This window comes from Equus caballus, chromosome 15, assembly GCF_041296265.1.
Source record: "Equus caballus isolate H_3958 breed thoroughbred chromosome 15, TB-T2T, whole genome shotgun sequence".
NCBI classification, from domain to species: Eukaryota; Metazoa; Chordata; class Mammalia; order Perissodactyla; family Equidae; genus Equus; species Equus caballus.
Window position 1 is genome coordinate 60022656 of NC_091698.1, and position 26152 is coordinate 60048807.

Here is a 26152-nt window from a genome sequence, read left to right on the forward strand (position 1 = left end):
CTGGTCCACTACTTCTGCTACTATCCTCATTATTACTTACATTGCGTGGTGGAGAAAGGCTTGTCTGAGGAGGTGGCATTTGAGCTAAACCTAAATGATGAGCAGAAACCAGATGAGGAAAGATTTGGCAGAAGATCATTTCAGGCTGAAGAAAAGCCAAGGTGGAGAAGAGCTTGAGAGGGTCTTAGGAATAGAAGAAAGGGCAGTGTGATGAGGCATGATGGAGGATGGCGAGAATGGTGAGAAATGAAGTCAAAGCGGTAAGCAGGGCCAAATCAAGTGGGGCCTTATGAGAAGATAGAGTGCCTCTCCATTTTGTAAATAACTGAAAAGTTTTCCCATCCACATGGATTTTAGCAGGCTGTTGTCCCCACAAAGGCAACTCACACCATAACATAATCACCTGCCTTTGCACAGAGCTTTGCGTCTTACTGACAATCATAAAATACTAGAGAGGTGGTCAAGGGACTCTGATGTGGTCCTTACCGGTTAAGTGAGAGAAGACAAGTGACATAACTTCTCTACGTTTGTTTCACAAACTCCAAAATAAAATGGATTGAATTGGATGATATTCAAGGTCATTTCCAACCTACAATTTTATATCTCTACTCTTACATTTCCGCTAGATACGAACACAGACGTAGGCCAGTAGGGTTACAGCATACTTTACATAAAGCCATATCATGTCTTTGCTTTTCTTATTAATGGGTCTGTTAATTAGAAAATAGTAATCTTCTCAAGCTATATTGCTATGTAAAAGTAAAAACAACCGCAAAATCTGCCTCCTTTAAGACTCTGATTTTACAAGAAAATCTTATCTTCTGGCAAATAGGAGATTCAATCGGGAGATTGGTCGCTCCTTTCTGTGTGCAATTAACAGCAAACACCTTGTCATAAATGTTTTTGAAAGGTCAGAGATGGCAAAAATTTTGCTAAAGAGATAAATAGTCGAATAAAACACTACCCTGGTAATTCCTAGGCTTCAAAAAACAGCATAAGTCTGATCAATAATGAGACACACAAACAGGATTGTGGGATAAAGGGCGGGTCCAATTTGAGGTATTAAAAACTTGCCTAAGTCATTTCTTTCCCCAATGCAACACATGTTGCAGCGGATACTGAAGCTATTAATGGTAAATTCAGACTTACAAAGGTAGAAAAATAAGATTCTGACTGTGAAACAAAAGATTGTTTTAATTGAAGAAATAAATAATAGTAAGAATAAGGAGTTTTGCAAAAGTCAAGGTAAGAATATTTTCCCTCTGTAATAAATCAATTATTGAGCTCAAATTTTGAATGTTATTTTAATCATATTTATTATTAATGCGTTTACCCTTATCCTAGCACAAACTACAAGAATTCAAAGGATGATAACATATTGCTAAATGTGTATGTTTATATTTTAAATATGCTTTAGAAATAGCATGTTTTATTTATATGTTCCTATCTATTGTTATTGTCTTAAGAGTAAATTTAAATTTTTGTACATTGAAGAGATAGGTTTCCTTTCTAAATTTTTCATTGTAAATTTTAATTTTTTTAATGAAAGCATTTCCAGTCCTTATGACAGATTTTATATTCCTGGCAAAAGTGTTTTATCACTTAAACTGCATTACACATTGATTATCTATTATCTTCTCATATTAAGAAGCCTCTATCAGCAGCTGATGTTTACTAAACAATCAATAAAATCTAAGTGAAACCAGAATAAACTCAAACAAATAAGTGGGCTGAAATTCAGAGAAAATTGAGACCGTGTCCACTTTAAAAGGGCAGCCTTTGTGAGAACTCATTTCTGCCTAAAAGATCTAATATATCTTTTTTAATGTCTTCAAAGTTAATAATGGATGACATGTCTTATAGCTTCAGTGATGCAACAACTTGTCGATAACACAGAAAATTTAGAAACCAATTCAGCAATTCATGATTTTTTAATTGGACCATGGATGTTTAATTTTAAGTCATTAGACTCTCCAATAATAAAACCCTAGAAAGAGAGAGTTAATTAATACAAAAGCGGGTAGCTGTCCCCTATCTCTTCTGCTTCACAACAGGTGGCACTTTTCACTTCAAGACTTTTTGGGTGGAGTGGGGATAAGGTATGTGGAGTAGGAGGAAGTGAAGTGGTAAAAAAAAGAGGGGCTTATATAGAATGTATATAATTATATATGTTTGTATAGTTACAGGCCTATATATATGTATAATTGTATATATATTTGTGAGGTATTTATATGTAATATATTTGTATTTATAAATTTATATTTTTCTACATTTATTTACACATAAATATATTCATATTGAGAGGTATTTTGTTACATGTGCATATACTTCACAAATACCCCTCTCTCACCCACAGTAAGTCCCATATATTCTGGGAAAATAGGAAGGAATGCAGTTTTCCCTTATTCCCTTATTCGGAAGGGAGGTCGAGTGGTTAAAGGATTTCCTCATGTCTCACACCGAGGCTTACATATTTGCATACTGATATTTCATTATCCCTTGAATGTGCACCCTGGAAAGGACGTTGGTGATTATCTGGTCCACCTCACCCCCTTCACAACTAGGGAACCAGAGGCTCGAGGACATTAAGAGATCTGTCCAAGGTCACACAGACAGTTAGAGATAGAGTCAGTCTTCCTCCCAACTCCCACAGCCAGCAATCAGTCCACTCTACCAAGCTTCTCTGGTCTCCTCTACCTAAGAACACATCTTCTGAAGCTCACAGTGGAGAGATTAATGAGTCTGCAAGTTAAAGATTTGTTTTAAACAAATTGGTTCATTATTGTTTAATTGAGGAGGCTTCAGAGCAATAAAAGCTTTGCTAACCAAAACCAGAGAAGCAGTTCATGAAACACTGAGCTCAAGAAATGCAAAAACTGTCACAACTCAATATGTACTGCCTTTCTGTTTGATAAATGCCACCCAATAGCTTCAGAAGTATCAGAAACTAATGGTGTTCTGGCACTCTGTAGGCATACATTAATGGCACCAGGAGCATAAAATATAAACAATAATGTGTGTATCGATTGTTCTGGACACTTGAAGCCCAACAAACGTTTGAAAAGTCAGTCACTTCACTTGCATCAAATTACAGATAAGTCATTTGCTTGAAGCTGGAAACTTGGCTCTCCATGTAAATTTATCTCGTGACCCATAAACTTAATCATGCCATACCTCTGTTAGCTTCCTTAGGTTGTCTGGTATGAAAAATATAGCAGAAGTGCTTAACCCCATAAAACATACACAAATAAATAACAATTCACACATTGCTAGAAAGGATATTGTGTGGGAGAAATCTATTCCATAGGCTGAACAAATATCACGAAACAGCATTTTATTCTGACAGAATATTTTCAAAGGTTTCTGTAAGTCAATTACTACATGAGCTTACAAATGAATATGTATGCTTTCAGGATGTTTCAAAAACATACAAGTTTAGGAAGTGCAATGTCATAATTATCTTTTACCTAAAAACTAAATTTGGTTTGAGCAGTTCACAACTAGAGTTTATCTTTAGGCAATTTTTCTGCAACGAAAGGTTTACGCCTTTTTAGAGCTCCTCCAAAACAGAATTTAAAAGCTCATTTGAAGTTTGTGTGGCTGTTCTTGTAGAGGAGGCGTCTTTTTACTGGCGCTTTCACACCAAAGTCACCTCTCTGGGCTTCTATCGAGCAGTCTCCCTGGTGCTCCCAGGTCTGGCAAACTGGATAGGAGAAGGAGAGAGTTCCCCATCCCCCAGCACCAGTTCCTTCCCTGAAGGGATAGGTTCCTCTTTGGAGTAAATATCACCCTGCTGACTTTTTTTTTAAGGTCAGCACCTGAGCTAACAACTGTTGCCAATCTTCTTTTTTTCTTCTTCTTCTTCTTTTCCCCAAAGCCGCCCAGTACATAGTTGTATATTCTAGTTGTGAGTGCCTCTGGTTGTGCTGCATGTGATGCCCCTATGGCCTGATGAGCAGAGCCAGGCCCACGTCCAAGATCTGAACCAGCGAAACCCTGGGCTGCTGAAGCAAGCAGGGTGAGCTTAACCACTCAGCCATGGGGCCGGCCCCACCCTCTGCTGACTTTAAAAAAGGGCAAGAAGGACTTTGAGAGGTTTAAAGAAAGACTTGTAATTTATGCCCCCTTTATGAGAAGAGGCAAGAGTTGGAAGTATTCCACCTCGCCCTTGACAAGGGCTCCTGTTATCCTGAGCTTGGAGAGTTCCCCCATTCACTGCTAAGGAATGTTTGTCAGGGTAAGAACCAAGCCTCCAGCGATGTCTCCCACCAAACAAGGGGATAAGGGAAACCAAAGCAGAACAACTTCCTCTGCAAAAGGCCTTGCCAAAAACATACTAGCATTTCCTCTGGCAGAAGACATTCCTCTATCTGTAGAAGAGTGTGTGAAAATACACCTGCTTTTAGGTTGACAGTTTTAATCCTAAGCATTTTCAACTGGTTGCTTTGGGTAAGGTGACTAGATTTTCTTTTTCTGAATTTGGATATACAGATCTTTTACACTGATTCATCCAAGGTTGTACAACAGCTAAAACCAGCCCTTTTGAAGACTAGATGTCCTTACTCATGAATCATACCAGTTTTAAAAAGACTTTCTAAACTCTATTACATTCATTAGTAGTTGATAACCATTGTAAAATCATATATCTGCAATTTACATTAAAAGACCATAATTCTACTAATACACAAAATTAAAAACCCCAAGGGAAAATAATGGTAATTTATTTGGTAGCCAAATGACCTGATTTTAATGTTAAAGACATAATTTTATAGTTTTTTAATAAAATAATCTATGAGAGATTATCCTATTTTAAAATATACATAAAACCTTACGACTAAATGGACTAAAGGAATTACTGAATATCAGTTTAACCAAAACCTAGTTATTATACTTGCTCAAAAAGGGAAGAACATTTCAAAGGCAGACCTTTTATTTCCTGCTTAAAGCAGATTCACTATGAATATAGTTCCTAAGTGTAAATTGCATTCCATTAAATAAATTAAATAAGCTTGCCTTATTGTTTTCCTATTATTTAGATTTTAAAAGGCTCAAAAAACCTGAGTAGCTCAAATATCTCTTATCACAATCAAAACTCAATTAAGTCAATCATGTTAATATTTTGAGTAAAGAAAATACAGGACCCTGATAGTAATTACATTTTTGATAAATTATATTCTGAAATCCAGGCCGTAACTTCATTTCATTCTAAAGTCATTAGGATGAGGGATATTCATGCTAAAGAAAGGCAGCAGCATTTAATTGCAAACACTATCTTCTAGCATGTCAAAAATGTATATTTTACACAGTGAATTTCTAATCACATAAGATCTGCTGGCTAAGCATCCCCTTAAAGGTAGTCCTCTGTATTTCAGAAATTATTTTCTGCCCTTTAAATTTGAAACTGAGACATTGATGACCAATGAACAAGAAGAAAAACTTTTAATTTGAAACAAAAGAATTCTATTTCTCCACTGCTTATAATAAGATGAATACAAAAAATGTTGAAAGTCATGTCTTTATTATATCAAAAACTGTTCATATGTTCTAAAATGCAGGTTTATAACAGCATTTAAGGACAGAGTTCCTTGCACTATCAAGGTAAAATAACTGTGCACTTCTACCAAGGAGGTCTTCAGAGCAAAAATTTAAAAATTAAAGAACATTCATCATATCCTCCCTCTGAATGAATCCTTGAAAGCTACGTTAATCTTTCAAAGCTCAAGTGTAATTTACAGATGGACGACTTTTCCTGTACTCTCAACCTAGGAATCTTTCCTTCTTCTTGAAAATGTACCATGCAACTCTCTAGGCAATAACCTCCCAGGGCCTGATGGCTATGTACCTCCAAGTCCTACTAATGGCATTTCAGTTTTAGAAAAATGAAACTAGGCTATCAGCATCACCTGAGTTTCAAAAGATTGTTCTCTGCTGCAGTACCTAAACTCAAAAGATTTCCTTTTGACATGAGGCTCGTGGTGATGTGAAAAGGGAAATGAGAGTCCCTACTGGGACTGTGAACATCCTCACATTTGTGAGGCCAATTGCCACACTCCCGGCTTTTCTTGTTCCCTGACAAGTCTTGTCCCAGCCCTCTCCTGGGACGCTTTTGACAGCAACAGCAAACAACAGAAGCCAGCAGGAATGTGTAAGAACAGGTGCTGGAGCCTCCTGGGGCACTCTGCCTGCAGAGAAAGGGCCTCCTCAGAGCAGCGCTGGGACATCCCGCATCAGAGATGCCCTCTTGCCCTCAGCCATTGCAGGATCTTCCTTCTTTTCATGCAGCAGATGTTTGGAAAGATTTGTAACAATGCATTAAGGCTTTTAAGTTGCTGCTGGCAAATTTCCTTGGTCAGCTTTTAAGGGGACTTTGGTGGAATCTCTGACAATATAAAACAAGGATGGAAAAGGTGGTTCTTGGGTTTGTGTTCAGATAAGGGATATGATAATAATGAAAGGCTAGGACCTTTTCCTATTACTCCATTATTCCAGGTTACTGCTTTCCACATCCTACCACATCTCAGGAAAGGGGACATTCCTAGGTTCAGGGGATCTCCAGCATTCAAGAGGAAACAGATCAGATAACACTTCCTCAATAAACAAGTCGGGAATGTTCACACACTCCAGCATATTAGACTCCATTTCAGGAGCATCTAGCCAACCACTTTTAATCCTTATCCTTTTTCACTTATTAAAATTGCTCCCCATAGTGCAGGGTGCTCTGCACCATGAGGACAGTCACCTGTGCGAGTGAACAACCACTCAGTGTGGCTGCTATGTCCTACTTCTCAGAGTGTGGTCCCATGGACCAGCAGCAGGAGCAGACATCACCTGAGAGCTTGTTAGAAATGTAAAATCGTAGGCCTACCCCAGACCTTTTGAAACAGAATTTAACAGGATCTCCAGATGATTCATATGCAGATTCAAGTCTGAGAATCACTATACTACAGCTTCTTAGAGGAACTCAGTGCTCAGGATTCAGAGAGAAGATGTTGCCCTACACCAATGCAGTGATCTACACTGCTCCAAGAGTACTCAGGTGCATTATCTAAGCCTAAAACTCCCCTGGAAATATGGGCAAGAATGAATGAATCTATGTTACAGTTGAAAAGACCAAAGTCAAACAGTGGATGATTGGTGGTAGAAGGACTCGAACTGCCAACTCCCAAATCCTAGACTTCTGCCCTTCCTGATGCCTCAGCTAGTCTGTAAGGAATGGCTAGCTCTTTCACATCTGGGCTGTGAGAATTTTTTCCCCATTGGCTTCACTGGTTTAGCAGAAAGTAGATTTCAAGTCTTGCTTCTGCTGTTACTCACCCCCATGACCTCGAATAAATCACTTCTTTAAAAATAGGTTGGAAGCCAAATAAAACAAAGGACATTTATAAAATAAGGTTAATAAACTAAGAATAGAAAAGCAGAGCCATGATTTAGTAATAAGTAGCAAACACTACAAAAATATGCAAGTTCTAATCTAATTTATAATTTCTGAAAACGTATCCTAAGAAAATACTCTCAAAGAAAATGTTACATGTACTAAAATGGTTATTAAAATATTATTTATAATATAGAAAAACTGAAAGAAACAACATATTTTCTGTTCAGGATATGGCCAATAAAATTATAGAACATTTACTCATTTAAAATGACATTCACCAAGAATTGGCAGCAACATAAAAAATTCTGGTATAATGTCAAGAGGAAAAGCAGGTTATAAAATTGTGGTACAATTCCAACTATGTAGAAATAAGCACACTTCTAGAAAAAAATGGAAAACATTTGTGAAAACTATCATAGTCTATCCAGATAAATAGGATATAGATGATTATTTTCCTACTTTTCAGTAGTTATTAAATTGCTTTTACTATTTCTTTAAAAGAAAGTAAGTATTATGAAAAGGAAATGAAAAAAAATACAGTAACCAAGAGGTCTAACGTAGCAACTATAAATTATCTCAAATCTGGCTCTGAATTCCATGGATAATATTAAAAGACAATGAACAATTACTGATTCATCAGCATTGCTCAGTAAATCCTCTGAGGTCAGTAATATTATGATCCCCATTTTACAGATAAGGAAACTGGAACACACAGCACTCAGACTCTATGAACCTCAGTTTCTTCTTTTGTGAAATAGAGACGTTAATAATACCTACTTTCCAGGTTTCTTATGAGGATTAAACAAAATATTGGCTTGCTAACCTGTATGGTTCTATATAAAAGTCACAGAGAGATTGAAGCTAAACTGGGGGGAAGACTTTCCACTTTTCTGTCAAGAGGGAGACAAAAATAGCTCCCCAAATGTGATGGCCCCTACAGACTGTCACCACACCAGGCTGCCTGCCTTGTATAAGTACATGGATTCAGGTGGCATCCTCTCAAACATCCCTGAAGCAATATTATTTTCAGGGCACACATGCAAAGGAACAGAAATCTGTGTTACATTTAAAGGTGGGATAGTTCTGCCAGCAATACCTGGCCTAGGAATCAGGAGACATGGAATGATGTCATTTCTTGAGCCTCAGCTGCCCCATCTGTACAATGGGGACATGTGTTGGTAGTGCTCACCCAATGAGCAAGTCAGCTCCTCCCAGCCAAGTCTCCACTCTTGCCCAGCCAATGCTTTTCCCACATGGCTGCCAAAGCAGTGATCTCAAAACCCAATCTAATCACGTCACCATACTTCCATGTTGCTTCAAACCATCCATTTGCTTCCATTTTCTCTTAGGATGAAGCCCAATAATCACAGCCTGGCAAGGTCTTCCCCACTCGTCACTCTCTACTTTGCATTCCAAGCTGCCCTTACACAAGCTTTCTTTCAGGTCTTCACACTGGTTTGTGCGCCCTCTGCCCTTGCACACACTGTTCCCTCTGCCTGGGTATCTCTCTCCTCTCTGCCCTTCCCCAGTTCGCCTCAGTTCAGTCATAACTTCTCAGGGAGCCTGGCAGACCTGTTTGCCAGGAAAAGCTCACCCTGTGGTACCCACTCATAGCTTCATATCTCTCTCCCTTATGCTACTGAGAGTGGCTGTAGTTTTATAATATTTATGTGATTCTGTAATTAATGTCTTTTTTGTGTCCTGTCATCATCACCCTACCTGCTAAAATGTAGCCTCTATGATTGCAGGGCCTTTTTTTTCAGTCTCCCCAATTCTTAGCACATAGCAGTACTTTGATAAATCTTTGTTGAATAACTGAGTGAATGTTATTCTTCCCGCCCCCTAGATTACCACAGAGCTGTGTAACTAGCAGATGCTCAATAAAGGACCTGCCTCCACTGTCTTTCGGAAACAGCTACATTATAAATATTTACATAAAATATAAAATACAGGGTATAATATTACTGACAGACTGTCGAGCAAATTATTAAGTTAAATTCTCTGGAAGGATTTAAACACGGTTTAAATGAAACACGGCTTTTTTTGTTTGTTTGTTTACCCCAGTTTGGATAAACCGGAGTAGACTCGTCTGGGTCTCAGTTTCTTCATCTCTGTAATGAAGGGTTGCACGAGATGATCCTTAACATCCCTAGAACTCTGAGATTTTGACAATTAACAGCATGACATTGAGAATCAAGAAAGTCTACACATGCATGATGCAAAGCAAGGCTCCTCTACGGACACTGACCAGCCCTCCTTACGTGAAATCCAGAGGAAGCGCGAGCTTGCCTCCCCTGTCTACACTCCTTCTCCATCTGAAAGTGTCTCCCCTCCTGCTCCTCTCTGCTTCTCTTTGCTCTCAGAATAACTGTCAGCAAGATTAATTTAAGTCCACGTGCTTCCTTTCCCTCAGGGCTTTTGCCTTTGAATCTTCTCTCTCAGTGTGGTAAAAGTTGTTTCCTGCCCCCAGGAGAAAGAATTTCAGGCATTAACACACTGGTGGAAGAGGTGTTTACTGAGCAGGGACCCTGTCTGCCAGCAAAGGCAGCTTCCTTCCTCAGCCTCTGAATGAGATCAATCCCTCCTAGGACAAAGGGCAGGTGAGGGAAGCTCAGAGAAGGGGCAAAGCCCCAGCTCAAATAGTACCCATTCAGACTTTACTCAAATGCATTTATGTGTATATTCATGAAAATATGTAAGGCTGATGTGTCTTGCAAAACTGATACACAAAAATCCTATCTTATAATATTAGAAACTATTAGCTAGTTTTGACATTGCAAAATAAATCACCTCTTGGTTGCTCTAAACAACAAAATCACCTTCTGGGTGTACAATTTATTAAAAATATTTTACATAAAGCATTTCAATCATTTACATGTAAGGGCTCTCAAATTTCTGTAAAATTTTTACATATGGCACATTGAATAAAATATAAAAAGTATACACTTATGTAAATATAATCATCAATTAACTAAAATACTTCTTCACAATGTCTTCTTGTGACATTGTGTTATCCATTAAACAATGAATAATTACTTGCTATAGTATAGTATATCTAGTACATATAATATATATAGTATTATTCTCATGATATAGTATTTTAAATAACTATTTTTTAGCATTGGGGAAAATTGGAGGAAAGATTAGGCAAAACAAAAAAAGTCAGAATAAAACAGAATTTAACTGAAAAATTCAAATTTGGAATAATTATGCTAAAAGAAGACTTCACTTTCTCTAACGTTTAAAATCTAAACTTCTATATTTTATAATTCTGTATTTATGGAAATGTACTCTAAATTTCTGAGTGAACCATGTGCTAAAAATGATATTCTAAATTTAAAGATTTTAAATAAATAATTAAAATTATTCATTAAACGTAAAAAATTTCAAAATGTAATGCAAACTAAAGTTGCTCTTAAAAAAATATGCAGCATTTTGGTAGCACTTAATCAAAAGCAATGCCATTTCTAGCTCCTCTGTATTATCAGTTGATATACTGTCTTCTACATAAGTGCAGCATGAGCTATACTACACTTGATTTAATTGATTTTCTTATGATTAGGCTTGTTAAATTTTTAAAATTGATTATGCTAGAGAGGGGGCAAGAGAGAAAGTGTTATGAGTGAAACTTCATTTTGTAAAGCAAGAATTTAATTAATTAAAATCTCTATTTTTGGAAAGAAGCAAATTTTGTTGTTTTTATACGTTTAATTAAACTATATTAAGAAAAAAAAAGAATCTTTAGAGTTGAGAATTTCCCAAACCATTCATGATTTTAGCTACAGAGTTGGCAAAACCATACCAAACTATGTGCAATTTCCTCATTTTGTAGTATTAGTTGTTTGGACTGTAATTACGGAGTTCCTCAACCCACACTTTCATCTTTTGATAACCATTAAGAAAGAACATAGAATATCTAATTCAGTTCACTCAAATTTGGTAGATGGCAGAGTGAATTTCTTAGCACAACATCAGTGTTACAATTACAAGTTTAACTGTAGTTAGCGACTTTCATTTATCCCTCTTTTTAGCATCTTCTGGTAAACGCGTGGATAAGAAGGAGGGGGGAAATAAAGCTTTGACAGATGGTACTCAGCGTTTGACTCCTGCTGAGCTCAGCAGGACCTGTGGTTTCTAAGGTTAGGGCTGTCAAAATGGCTCTGTCTATCAAGTGAATAACAAAGTGTAGACTGCCTGTCTGTTTCCTATACAAATCTTAGATTTCATGTGCCATTATTGTCGGTCTTTCTGCTGATTTAATAACTTCCAAAGAGAAGAACTGAGGGTTCTGATGCAGCCTCACTATTTAGGAAACTACTTGGAAAGGGAATTCTCAAGGGCTGAAAGAGGTAGGCCGAGATCTGATCTCTTTTTCTTTAGTTTCTTTCTAAGGTTTCACGACTTGAAAAGGATTCAAAAGCCACCAAACGTTCACTTTTGGCTAACAGCTAAATGTGAAGTTTTCAAAATGAACTTGATGTCTGCCTCTCAAAAATGGTAAAATGTGTTTATTAAGAATCTCGGGGTGGTGGGTACTTATTCAACTAGAGATTGAGAATGAAAAAGAAAATGTTTCTATTATGAAATACATTGACGTGTGTAGATGTGTTTGTCAGGGCCCGTTTCTCACCTTTCGTAGCTCTTAATATTAAAATCATCCCGTTTTTTTCCACTACATCTAGAGTCTTCAGATGGTCAGAGAAAGTACCTGATGCTGAAAGATAGAAAGCTGAATAATGTCATCAAAATTTGCCTTTTGTCTTGCGTTGTTACAGCTATTTTTCTTGGTAAGTCTTACATTTTTCTTTATGCATATTTTGTGATTTCAAAATTGTTATTAACCTCCTGAGATTCTAATCAAAGGCCTGTTAGTGGATTTTAAAACCCAGGCTTTTTACTAAGATGATGAAGAAATTAGGTTTGTGGTAGTGCCCCTGAATAAGCTAGTAATTGTATTTCAATGTTTAATTTATGAACATTTAAAGCAAAACTTCTGATTGTTATTTCAAAAGGACGGATAAAATTAAAATGTGGCGTTTTGAAAGTGACAGACTTGGATACATTTTAATCCTATCCTGTTACTAAGCATTTTCATTGCTACTTTTTTGACAAGCTGATAAAAGATAAAAGATTCTTATCTTGTCTCTTTTTTGACGCTGGCTTGAGCAGATACATCCACCAGTGTGGTGATTGTTCCCTACTAACATGTTTGAAGGAACACATTCCTGTTACAATATAGTTGGAGAATTTTCCTCTGCAAATATTTAGTTTATATAAGTCCCATGATCAAAAAGGAAATGTTATTTGGAAGTATAACAATTTATTATTATTCCCAGTATATTTAATTACTTTGAACATTAAAAAAAAAAGTTTTGAAGTATTTACCTTCTTTTAAACCTTTTTTTTTAAAACTCCAACCAAGCAGTCTCGTCTCTGAGATACAGGGCTTTCACTACACAGTAAATATTCAGTAAATGTTATTGAATTGAAATAAAAAGGATATTCAATATTGAATAAAAGGAATTCTTGCATTGAAATAAAAGAGATACAACTTTTACAGCAGCTTGTTATAAGAAATTATCAAATTCCAATTTAGCATAAACCCTTTTCTAGTTGTGCTTGCTTTTGGTCCTGGAAATGTATGATGCTTTTAACCATCTTTGTAGACAATAATGATAATTAAACAGAAATTTGAAAAAAAAAAAAATCCTAAACCAAGATGAAGTTTTCTTCTTTCTTCTTCTATACTTCTTTGCTTGCTTTGTTTAATAGGGCAGTTTCTAAGCTTCTTTCTAACAGCCTACGCCATTCCCCCCAAAGGAAGTTTTATTAATTGTAAAGTTGCTGAATGAAATTTGCTTTTCATGTGTTTTCATTTTCTGAAGAGTCTCTGTGGACTTTATTCATGTGTCTGTGGGGAAAGTGCACTTCTGTAATTTCATCCAAGTCCGTAAACTATAAGGCCCTGGAAATTAAGTCCATCCTTGGCAGGAAGTCGGCAATCCTAGAGGAAGGAAACAGAACTAAAACAGATACGATGTTCAAGAACTGCTATCAGACATTTACCACCCACCAAAACCTTTTTGGTTCTAACCCACAGCACTGGCCCAGAACTCTGGGATCAAGAAGTCAAAATGTCTAGGGTTAACTAATAGAACTAATATGCTCTAACTGCATTGTTTATTTTTTTAGAATTTTTAATTGTAGTAAAACACATAAAATTTACCATCTTGGCCATTTTTAAGCATACAGTTAAGTAGCGTTAAGTACATTCACATTGTTGTGCAACCAACCTCCAGGACTCTTTTCATTTTTCAAACCTCAAACTCTGTACTCATTAAACAATTCCCCATTTTCTGCTCCCCTCAGCCCCTGCCAACCACCATTCTACTTTCATTTTCTCTGAATCTGACTTCTCTAGCTACCCTATCTAAGCGGAATCATACAGTATTTGCCTTTTTATGACTAGCTGATCTCGCTTAACATAATGTCCCCAAGGTTCATCCTATTTGTAGCATGTGTCAGAATTTCCTTTCTTTTTAAGGAAGAATAGTATTCTATTTTACATATATATAATATATGTAATATACATATATATGTATCTCACACTTTATTTATCCATTCATCCGTGGATGGACACTTGGGTTGCTTCCATCTTTTGGCTATTGTGAATAATGCCGCTGTGAACATGCAGATACAACCTTCAGTTGTTTTAGATGTGATTACTATATGCCACAAAGTAAATGAAGACCACAGCACACACTGGAGGAAGAGTGGCAGAAAATTACAATAATAAAAATAATAGCCAATGTTTATTAAGTGCTTACGCGGTGCCACGCACATCACTGGTATAGACTCTATAAGAGATGCACTATTATTATCCTCATTTCATAAAAGTGAAAACTGAAACACAGAGAGAGGTTGGTTAACTAGCCCAAAGTCACTCAGCTAATATGTCATTGGGATGCAAATGTGGGAAATGGGGGGCGAGAGTCTGTGCACTTGGAGGAGAAAAGAAATCACAGAATCCATATTTATGGAGCCACAGCCAAGTAGTGAAGAACTCCTTGACCCCTGCAAAGGGTGTGGCCTGGCCAAAAGAGTGCTCAAATAGGACTCAAAAAAACCATTTCTGTCACCACCTAACTGCAGGACCCTGAACAAGACAACTACCCTCTCTGGGCTCAGTGCTATGAAAGGGGAAGTTGAATTGGATGCGCTACAGTCTGTGGTTTCCAACAATCCCTTATTCCAAATGAGATTTACTGTCTAATACTTTATTACATGGTTTTTCACCTACTTAGAGATAAGAAAGTAATTATAAATTTTCAAATGTATGCTTAAGTCCCCAAATTTTGATAATGAATAGTTTTCCAATTCTTATTCCAGTATATTCAAGTTATTCCTTGTAGCCCTTCAATGAAACTAAAAAGAAAGAATACAATGACACAGTACCAACAAGAGTGTTTAAGGTAAAATATGGCTTCTGTTTCAACAAAAGCAAAGCAGAGAATTGTGAACAGTACTCATTTAATATATATTCACATAATTAGGGTCACAGAATCCCAAACACCCTGCACTAAGAGAAATGAGAGGGGTGAGTTTGAATGAATCCATGTTTTCCTCTTCACAGTCAAAATTTATCATTTAAGGGGCCAGTGCAGTGGTGTAGTGGTTAGGTTCACACGCTCTGCTTCAGCCTCCTGGAGTTTGTCAGTTCAGATCCCAGCCATGGACCTACACACAGCTTATCAAGCCATGCTATGGCAGGCATCCCATACATAAACAGAGTAAGATGGGCACAGATGTTAGCTCAAGGCCAATCTTCCTCAGCAAAAAAGGGGAGGATTGGTGGTGGATGTTAGCTCAGGACTAATCTTCCTCAAAAAAAAAAAAGAAAGAAAAAAATTATCACTTCATCACATCTCTAAGAACAAAGACGGTAAACAAGCACTCTCATCATCATAAATAGTTTTATTAGCTTGTTTGGTTCTATGGTTATGAGTTCAGGCTCTAGATTTTTTTATGTTCATTTTCAGAGCATAACCCTAACTCTTGCTGTAGTGATTAAATGGGACCCAAGGAAAGAAAGGAAAGATTTAAAAACAAATGTTTTTTAAGCATTTAAAAAATTCTAAGGTCCTGGAGGAGGGCATTTGAATGCCACTGATCTAACTTATAAGTAGGTGCATGTTTGAAAACCCATTAAGAACACTTAACAGAAAAGACTTTGCCTCAGGCTCATGAGAAGTCTTGACTTGCAGTATTGTTTGAATTCTGTGCAAATCAAGTGACAAATGCTTATTTGACCAAAGTCAGGGTATTTCAAATAGAGTTTGGGATTGATCAGGTCAGCATTTTTTTCAGTGATATCTATAGATAAAATTCAATACTAACTTAAAAGAATGTTTCCATTTACTTTCAGCCAGTATTTACAACAGGGTTCATGATTTTATTTTAAACCAAATTATTACAATGGAAGCATCCTCCATGTTTCAATTCATAAATTTGCTACGATAGTAACTACATTCAACCTTCAGCCTAGCTAGCGAGTTCTGTGATACATACTGCATCTTCCATCTGTGGTTTCAGAAGATGCAAATTCTGCAAACCAGACAGAAGAGGGAGCTATCCATCTGGAAATTAACTGATCCTTTCAAAAATATGTCAAATGCAGAAGGAAATTCTAACACGATCAAGTCTTATTTGGTCTTGTATTTTATAGCAACACTATAAATTTTCTGATGTATTAAAAACAAGAAAGAAAACTACTAGTAAAGGCAAAAATATTGAGCTAAATTAGTTAATGAAGAGGCAAAATATACAAACCATTAAAAGGCCAATTAAAAATACATTCATGTTTTATGGTTTGATCTCACATTTTATGGCAAAAATATAGAACCAGAACACATCCCCAAAAGACCAAAACAATATTCTGCTACCATACACATCACTAATGTTACCTTCCTATTAATCCTGATCATAAAATGAAACTGACTTTAAAATTGATAACATCTGGAAATAATGGCAAAATAGAAAAACTGCTGGGCTGCATCTGTCTTGAAAATGCTACGTAATAAGATTTACTTAATATATTTGAAAGAGAAAAAAATGTTTTGTTCCCCAATTTGTTGCAACATCTGAAAGTTCATGAGGTTATGACCCCTCTTTAAGAAAGCATCTCCCACCACCTGCAAATAGCCCAGGAAAAGCAGTTGGAAACAATAAAACACGTGCTAGTTAACTGTTACCAGGGTAACGGTTCTGGTTCACCAATCCGAGTGCCTGCACTTCCCAGTGGCTTTGTCCGAGGGAGACATGCGCCAGCTGTTAGTGAATAACCATTGTTATAGATCATCAGGAAACCACAGTCAGCAGGCAACCCAGCCCCACTGGAAGTTTATTTCTCGTATTTGTTCATCACCAGGGCAATCCTCCACCTTTAAAACATCCCCTAAGGCTTAAATAACACCCTGCACCAGCAGGATAGTTTAAAGGAGGCAAGTTGCAAAATGGCCTTTTTGCGCAGCAAACAGATTTCTAACTTTGATTCCAATTTCATCACCCTCCTGCCCCCTTCACTTGCCAGCGGCAATTACAGGGCAAATATCTGAAGTCAGTGCCCCTTTGAGTGCTGTCCCTCCTTGTCCTGATTGGCCACCCAGATACACACGCATCCCCACCTCCAAGAACTTCCAAAGATCATTGGCTTACCCCATGCTGGAGAGAGCAGTATGATTAGCGAATGAGGGACTCTGCAGAGGCAGTTTGGGGCTGCACCAGGGGAGAGTTTGAGAAGATAAAGCTCTGGATCCCTGCCTCACCAACACACACACTTCAACCAGAACAGCCCCACTTTTACCAATTTTATATATTTTTTTATAAATTCATAGATTTTCTTTGAAATAAGATGGCATTACATTTTTAAAGTTTAAAAGCCAATTAGCTCTAAAGCCATCCAATCATCAGATTCACCTTGAAAAAGAGACTTCTAGACTTCCAGCTTCCCATTTGGCATGTTAGGAGCTCAGAAGTCACCACTCCGTCTTAAAAATAAGTGAAAAGCTAAATAAACTGAAAAATCAACACCTCTTCTTAGTTTCGTCAGACAAGTGGGTTCACCAGGTAAACCACTGCCGCAAAATATGGAGAGACAAGTGGATACAGAGAATTACAACTTACTGGAGCAGAAACCTCCACCAGAACCAGTGCCAAGGTAGGAAAACCTGAACTGCAACGGATGAATTGCTGGAGGCTCAGTATGGACAAGTCTGAGAGTCAAAAACTCTAGTCATAGAGAGGGACTCCATGCTTTTGTGAGTTTTACCTTCAGGAGCTTGACCGGGTCCTCACAGTATATATCAGAGAAAAATCTCCTCATGCTTCCAGCAGGTGCAAGATGAAAGGAACCATTTTGAAATATGCCAGAGCATTCTGTTCTTCTTAACAAGGCTTGCCCTCAGGTGAAACTATTCTATCAGAGCCTGACCTGCTGGAGTTTTATCAGAGCCCAACTGACTTGGGGAAAGGGAAATACCCAACTCTAGCTCCCTCTAGCCATCCTATCCTACCTAAGGTGGGGGAATAGGGTATAGCAAATCACTGGTGAAGTTCACAGTCTAGGGACACAGGCTCACCACAAGACTGAAGCCTCATCACAGGACTATAGAACACTTCCCCTTCCCCTGCATCTCACCACCATATTACTAAAGGCCTATTTATCACAGTTCCTTTTACCCAGGACATTATGTCTACCTTCCAACAAAAAATGGCAAGGCATACTAGAAGGCAGAATACACAGTTTGAGGAGACTAAACAAACATAAGTACCAGAGTCAGATATGGCAGAAATATTGGAATTATCAGGTCAGGAATTAAAAAAGAAAAAACTATGACAAGGGCATTTCTGGAAAAAGTAGACAACATGAAAGAATAGATGGTTAATGTAAGCAGAGAGATGGAAATTTTAAGAAGAATCAAGAAGAAATGCTAGAATTAAAAAAACACTGTAACAGAAATGAAGACTGCCTTTGATAGGTTAATTAGTAGACTAGACACAGCAGAGGAAAGAATCTCTGAACATACAGATATAACAATAGAAACTTCCAAAACTGAAAAGCCAAGAGATAAATGACTGGGAAAAAAAAAGAATAGAATATCCAAGAACTGTGGGATAATTACAAAAAGTATAACGTATGTAATGGGAATACCAGATATAGAAGAAAGAAAGGAATAGAAGCAATATTTGAAGCAATAATGATGGAGAATTTCCCCAAGTTAATGTCAGACATAAAATGACAGATCCAGGAAGCTCAGAGAACACCAAGCAGGATAAATGGAAAAACAAACCAACGAACAAACAAAAACTACAACTAGGCATATCCTATTCCAAACCCAGAAAATCAGTCATAAAAAAAATCTCAAAAAAGCCAGAAGAAAAAAATCACTTTATCTATAAAGAAGCAAAGATAATTACATTAGTTTTATCCCCAGAAACCATGGAAACAGGACTATAGTGGAGTGAAATATTTAAAGTGTTAAGAGAAAAAACCACCAACCTGGAATTCTGTACCCTATGAAATTATCCTTCAAAAGTTAAGGAGAAATAAGACTTTCTCAGACAAACAAAAGTTGAGAAAATTTGTTGCCTTGCAAGAGATGTATAAGTTCTTTGAGAAAGGAAAATTGATATAAGCCAGAAACTCAGATCTAAACAAAGGAAAGAAGAGCATCAGAAAATGGATGTGAAGATAAAATAAAAACTTTTATTTTTATTATTCTTAATGGATCTAACAGATAGTTGTTCAAAATAATAATAGCAACAATATATGAAATTATGTATGCTTATGTGTGATATATCTATACCTAGGTCTATCTATATAGATGTATGTTTATGTATAAGTGAAATGAATTATAACAATGATACAAGGGATGAAAGGGAGGAATTAGGAATATTTTGTTATTATAAAGTACTTATACTATCTGTGAAATGGTATAGTGATATTTGAAAGTGGACTTGGATTAGTTGTAAATGTATATTGCATACTCTAGGGAAACCACGAAAAAAGTAAAAAAAGAAATAATCTATATGCTAAGAAAGGAGAAAAATGGAATCATATGAAATGCTTAATTAAAACTACAAAAGGCAGAAAAAGTGTAGAAGACAAAAATAGGAACACAGAACAGGGCAATGAACAAAAAACAACAGCAAATATGGTGGATATTAATCCAACTATATCAATAGTCACTTTAAATGTCAATGATCTAAATACACCAATGAAAAGAGACTGTCAGAGTGTATCAAAAAATAAGACCCAATTATATATATTGTCTACAAGAAACCCACTTTAAATATAAGACACCAATAGATTAGAAGGGATGGAGAGATATAACCTGCTAACACTAATCAAGAGAAAGTCAGAGTAGCTATATTAATTTCAGGCAGAGCAGAATACAGAGCAAGGAAAGTTATCAGGAACAAAGAGGGATATTATGTAAGGATAAAGGGGTTAATTTTCCAGAAGACATAACAATCCTTAAATGTGTATGCACCTAACAACAGAGCATGAAAATACATGAGACAAAAACTGATAGAACTGCAAGGAGAAATAGATGAACCCACTGTTTTTGTTGGAGACATTGACACCCGTCTGTCAGAAATGAACAGATCCAGCAGCCAGAAAATCAATAAGGACATTTTTTAACACAACAGCACCATCCATCAATTGGAAATAATTGACATCTATAGACTACTTCATCCAACAACAGCAAATTACATTCTTCTCAAGTTCACGTGGAACATTCACCAAGACAGACCACATTGTGGGCCATAAAACACACCTTAACAAATTTCAAATACTAGCAATGGGTACTCAGACCACAATGGAATTAAACTAGAAATCAATAACAGAATGATAAATGGAAAAATCACAAAATACACAGAGATTAAACAACACACTTCTTAATAATACATGGGTCAAAGAAGAAATCTGAAGAGAAATTTTAAAATATTTTGAACTAAATTAAAATGAAAACGCAACTTATTAAAATTCGTGGGATGCACTGAAAGCAGTGTTTAGAGGGAAATTTATAGCACTGAATGCATACATTAGAAAAAAAGGAAGCTCTAAAATTAATCATCTAGGCTTCCACCATAGAAAACTAGACAAACAAAAACAAGTTAAATCCCGAGTGAGCAGAAGAAAAGAAATAATAAAAATTAGTGCAGAAATCAATGAAACTGAAGACAGGAAATCAATACAGAAAATCAATAAAACCAAAAGCTGGTTCTTTGAAGGGGCCGGCCCCATGGCCAAGTGGTTAAGTTCACGCGCTCTGCTTCGGCAGCCCAGGGTTTCACCAGTTTGGATCCTGGATGCAGACATGGCACTGCTCATCAAGCCATGCTGAGGCGGCATCCCACAGGCCACAACTAAAAGGACCCACAATTAAAAATATACAACTATGTACCAGGGGGCTTTGGGGAGAAAAAGGAAAAATAAAATCTTTTTTTTTAAAAAAAAAAAAGCTGGTTCTTTGAAAAGATCAATAAAATCAATAAGCCTTTAGTCAGACTAGTGAAGAAAAAAGAAAGACTCCAATTACTAATATCAGAAATGAAAGATGACATCATTACAGATCCCATGAGCATTAAAAGGATAATAAAGGAATATTATGAACAACTCTATGCCTACAATTTGATATTCTAGATGAAATGGACCAATCTTCCAAAACTCACCCAAGATTAAATAGACAATCTGAATGGACTGTATCTATTAAAGAAATTGAATCAATAATTAATAACCTTCCAAATAGAAAGCACCAGGCCCAGATAGGTTCACTGGAAAATTCTATGAAACATTTAAGGAAGAAATTATACCAATTCTCTACAATCTCTTCCGGAAAATAGAAGGAGAGAGAATACTTTCTACCTCATTTCATGAAGCCAGCATTACGCTAATACCAAACCAGACAAAGACTTACAAGAAAATAAAACAATAGACCAATATCTCTCATGAACATAGGTGCAAAAATCCTCATCAAAACATTAGCAAATAGAATGAACACTGTATAAAAAGAATTATACACCATGACCAAGTGGAATTTATCCCAGGAATGCAAGGCTGGTTCAACATTCAAAATATCAATGTCACCCATCACTTCAACAAGCTAAAGAAAAAATCACGTGGTCATATCAATTGATGCAGAAAAGCATGTGGCAAAATCCAACACTTATTTGTGATAAAAACTCTCAGCAAGCTAGGAATTGAGAGGTACTTCATCAAGTCTATAAAAAAAATCTATAGCTAATATCATACTTAATGGTGAAAAACTTGAAAGTTTCCTGCTATGATCAGAAAGAAGGCAAAGAGGTCCCCTCTCACCACTCTTTTCAATATTGTACTGGAAATCCTACCAAAATAACTCCTGGAACTAATAAGCAATTACAACAAGGCTGAAAGGTACAAAGTTAATATGCAAAAGTCAACTGCCTTCCTATATACCAGCAATGAAAAAGAGGAATTTGAAATTAATAACACGTTGCCATTTACATTAGCACCTGAAACAAGTGAAATACTTAGGTATAAATCAACAAAAGATGTACAAGATGTATATGAGGAAAACTAGAAAACTCTACTGAAAGATTTCAAGAAATAACCAAATAAATGGAAAGACAGTCCATGTTCATGGATAGAAAGACTCAAGATGTTAGTTCTTCCCAACTTGATCTATTGATTCAATGCAATCCCAATCAAAATCCCAGCAAGTTATTTTGTGGATAGCAACAAACAGATTTGAAAGTTTCTATGGAGAAGCAAAAGATCTAGAGTAGCCAAGTCAACGTTGAAGGAGAAGAACAAAGTCAGAGGGTTGACACTACCCAACTTCAAGAGTTACTATAAAGCTACAGTAATAAAGACCGTGTGGTATTGATGAAAGAATAGACAAATAGAAAAATGGAACAGAATAGAGAGCCCAGAAATAGACCCACATAAATGCAGTCAACTGATCTTTGACAAAGGAGCAAAGGCAGTACAATAGAACAAAGAGTCTTTTCCACAAATAGTGCAGGAATAATTGGACATCCGTGTGCAAAAAGAATTTAATCTAGACACAGACCTTATACTCTTCACAAAAATTAACTCGAAGTGGATCACAGACCTAAATGTAAAATGAATAACTATAAAACTCTTAAAAGGTAACATAGGAGAAAACCTAGGTGACCTTGGGTATGGTGATGACTTTTAAGATATAAGGCCAAAGGCATAATCCATAAAAGAAATAATCGATAAGTTGGGCTTCGTTAAAATTAAAAACTTCTGCTCTGCAAAAAAACAATGTCAAGAGAATGAGAAGACAAGCTACAGACTGGGAGAAAATATTTGCAAAAGACACATTTGATAAAGGACTGATATCCAAAATATGCAAAGAATTTTTAAAACTCAACAATAAGAAAACAATCCTATTAAAAAATGGGTAACAGACCTGAAGAGGCACCTCGCCAAAGAAGATATACAGATGGCAAGTAAGCATATGGAAACATCATATGTCATTAGGGAAGTACAAATTAAAACAATAATGAGAGACTGCTACATACCTATTAGAATGGCCAGAATTCAAAACACTGACAACCCTAAATGCTGATGAGGCTATGCAGCAACAGGAACTCTGGTTCATTGCTGGTGGGAATGCAAACTGGTAAATTCATTTTGGAAGAGAGTTTGGCAGTTTCTTAGAAAATTAAATATACTTCCACCATATATCCAGCAATTGTGCTTCTTAGTATTTACCAAAATAAATTGAAAATTTTTGTTCACACAAAACCTGCACATGGATGTTTATAGCAGCTTTATTCATAATTGCCAAAACTTGGAAGCAATTACGAAGTCTTTCAGTAGGTGAACAGATATTCACCTACAATAGGACAGTGGGATATTATTCAGTGCTAAAAAGAAATGGGCTATCAAGCCATGAAAACACACGGAGGAAATGCATATTACTAACTGAAAGGAGCCAGTCTGAAAGGGCAAAATACTGTATGATTCCAACCTTATAACTTTCTGGAAAAAACAAAACTATGGAGACAGGAAAAAGATCAGGGGTTAGGGAGAGAGAGGATGAATAGGTATAGCACAGAAAATTTTTAGGTCAGTGAAGCTATTCTGTATAATACAGCAGTGGTGGATACATGTCATCATGTATTTGTCAAAATCCACAGAACACCAAGAATGACCCTAATTTAAACTATGGACCTTGAATGGTAATGATGTATCAATGTAGTTCTTCAATTGCAATGAATGTATCACTGTGGTACCTGATATCCATAGCAGAGGAGGTTGTGTGTGTGTGGGAATAGGGACTATATGGGAATTCTCTGTACTTTGCACTCAATTTTGCTGTGAACCTAAAATTTCTCTAAAAAATAAAGTTTATTACCTTTTTTTTAACAGAGACTTCTCAAATTCACATCTTGGATGTTCAGATTCAGGACGTCTCAGTTGGGGCTTGGGAATTTGTTCCATAGTTGAGAACTCCTTGGTAGATCTTGACCTCCTGATCTTTTAAAATATACTGTACTGTCCGATTTTTTTCAGACCTTTAATCTCTGCTAGGCATAGTCTTGTAAATGCATCTGTTCTAAATATGCTGATGTCCGATAATGTTTATATATCAAATATTTGTATTTATAAAAAGGTCTCTCTCCATGGAAGTGTTTAAACTAACAGGAGCCCTGTATTATAGGTTGGCTGTCTGTAAAGAACCTAGTCATAGAGCTAAAATGATGATGCTGTTCCAAAGCTCTGTTCCATCCATGCTTTCCCATGGAGCAAAGAAACAAACAAGATATCAACAATCAGGGACATGGCAACTATGATTCCATCATTCAAAAGTTCAATTTTCCTTCAAAAGAACAAGTGATACTGTTAACCAGGCCTTGCAAGCACATATAAAACAAAAAGCATGATTGGAAAAGAGAAAATGAAAAATGGCATAAGGAGGCTTATCTTTCTCCCATAACCAAAGTATACTAGTCCCACCCTTTGGAGCTCAGAGGACAATAATGAGGGTCATAGAGTTCCTAACATTAGCCCCTTCCTTCTACATAATTCAGGATGATGTAGCTCTCTATTTAAAAAGCAGTAAAAAGGATGGAAATGTTCTCCCTTGAAACCCAGATGTTTTCTATCTTTCTAAGCTCCAATTATTTCAACACATTATTTAGCTCCACTCACGTCATATCAGGGCCACCTGTTATATCCTCTACGCTTAGATTTAATGTTAAGTTTGTATTTATGGTTTATCTAGAAAAGTCAGAATGCAATTGAGAGGATGCTTTTAAAGTCATCTTGAGGTCAAAGGATGTGTATACGGCAGATTAACAGATAATCAAGACACTGTGTTGTGCAGTGTAAACACAATCAAACCTAATTTTGTGATTCATTATTACACAAATTTGGATACAATCCAGGACTAAAAAACTCATCATCTGAAATAAAACTACATGCCAGAAAGGCACAATATAACTTTGTTAGACTTTAAGGAAATTATTTTTAACAGTTTCATTATAATGCATTTTATTATAAGTATATGCTTCATTACCAAGATGGATTTTTCATATTTAAATATTCTTTTATCTTGTCTGAAATTAAATATATTCACTCTGATATCAATAAAATATGTGACTTTATGTATATGTATTACCCTTCTAATGGTAAACAGGAATTGCAAAAAAATATCTTCAGTAAATTAATGGCCATTCAGTAAATAAATGTTTATTGAGTACCTATTATGTGCCAGGAACTGTTCTCTGTGCTGGATACAACAGGAACAAAATACACAAAGTCCTTTCTGCAGTCAAATGTTGAAATTAAATTACAGTTAACATGGAGAAACAACATTTTTTCTGACAAATGAACAAAAACAAAAAGAACATTGTAGAGTTAATGATATCACACTATTCACAAAGTAGATTATTCTTGAACTTCTCCTGAAGTAAAATGTTGCTTATTATGCATTATTCCAGCACTTTAAAATTAGCAGCTGGTGATGTTATTTATCATAAGACGGCTAATAGGGAGAAGAGAGATGGGGAAAATTGAGAAACACACTTCCTCCTACTCATCTCTCTTGTGATTAGTTAGGCCTAGGGTAAATTAAGAAAGACATTGAGAAACCTAATTGCAAAGTCTAACCTTTAGATAAAATTGCTTGAAACTCAAGGGTATTACTTAGACTGACCATAAGATGCTTTCAGTATGGGTAAAACACTGTTACAAAAGAAATCAGTGGTGGTTTGGGAAAGCTTCACTTTTCCCATTTTCCTTCATTCTCTATGGAGATGTGTGGCAGAATTAGAGAGTATCCATTCTCATTTATCTCCTATCTGAACCCCAACTATAACTCCTTTTTCCCCTTCAATTTTAACCTTGGATAAATATAGTTTTAAAATCTAGCAGTCCTGGAAAGATCACTGTAGAAAGAAGACAACTTTTTTCCATCTTAAATACAACTTCAAAGTGGCAGACTGGAAAATCTCTGCAGGCAAATGTGATGTCACTAAAGAAATCACACACTTACCCGTAGAGATTCTACAGTCTGACATCTTCAAGCTTCGAACGGTTTCATCAACCTTGCTTTCTCTGTGCAGTTCTTTGATTTGAAATAAATCAGGAGTGACCAAATAATCAGACTATAGCTAACACTTAACTTTGGTTTCTTGTAAACCTAAGGGGCATATATGCCTCAGGATGGTTGAATCCCACCAAATTAAATTGTA

General features: G+C 36.3%; 1 long non-coding RNA gene and 2 other non-coding genes across 4 annotated transcripts in view; 1 reads left to right on the top strand and 2 right to left on the bottom strand.

Moving 5' to 3' along the window:
- Nucleotides 1-26152, bottom strand: part of LOC138917691 (uncharacterized) — a 389144-nt gene that overhangs the window by 55425 nt on the left and 307567 nt on the right. Inside the window, exon 4 of one of the 2 annotated variants that reach the window (XR_011426071.1) lies at nt 10196-13379. The exons of the other annotated variant lie outside the window; for it this stretch is intronic. This is a non-coding gene — a long non-coding RNA (uncharacterized lncRNA). Of the gene's footprint in view, nt 1-10195; nt 13380-26152 lie in introns of those variants that run through there. 2 annotated transcript variants of the gene reach the window in all.
- On the top strand, nt 25893-25978 carry MIR216B (microRNA mir-216b). Its single transcript, NR_032946.1, has one exon. It is a non-coding gene; the product is annotated as a microRNA mir-216b (primary transcript).
- Nucleotides 25908-25963, bottom strand: MIR1461 (microRNA mir-1461). The gene has a single exon (NR_032944.1). It is a non-coding gene; the product is annotated as a microRNA mir-1461 (primary transcript).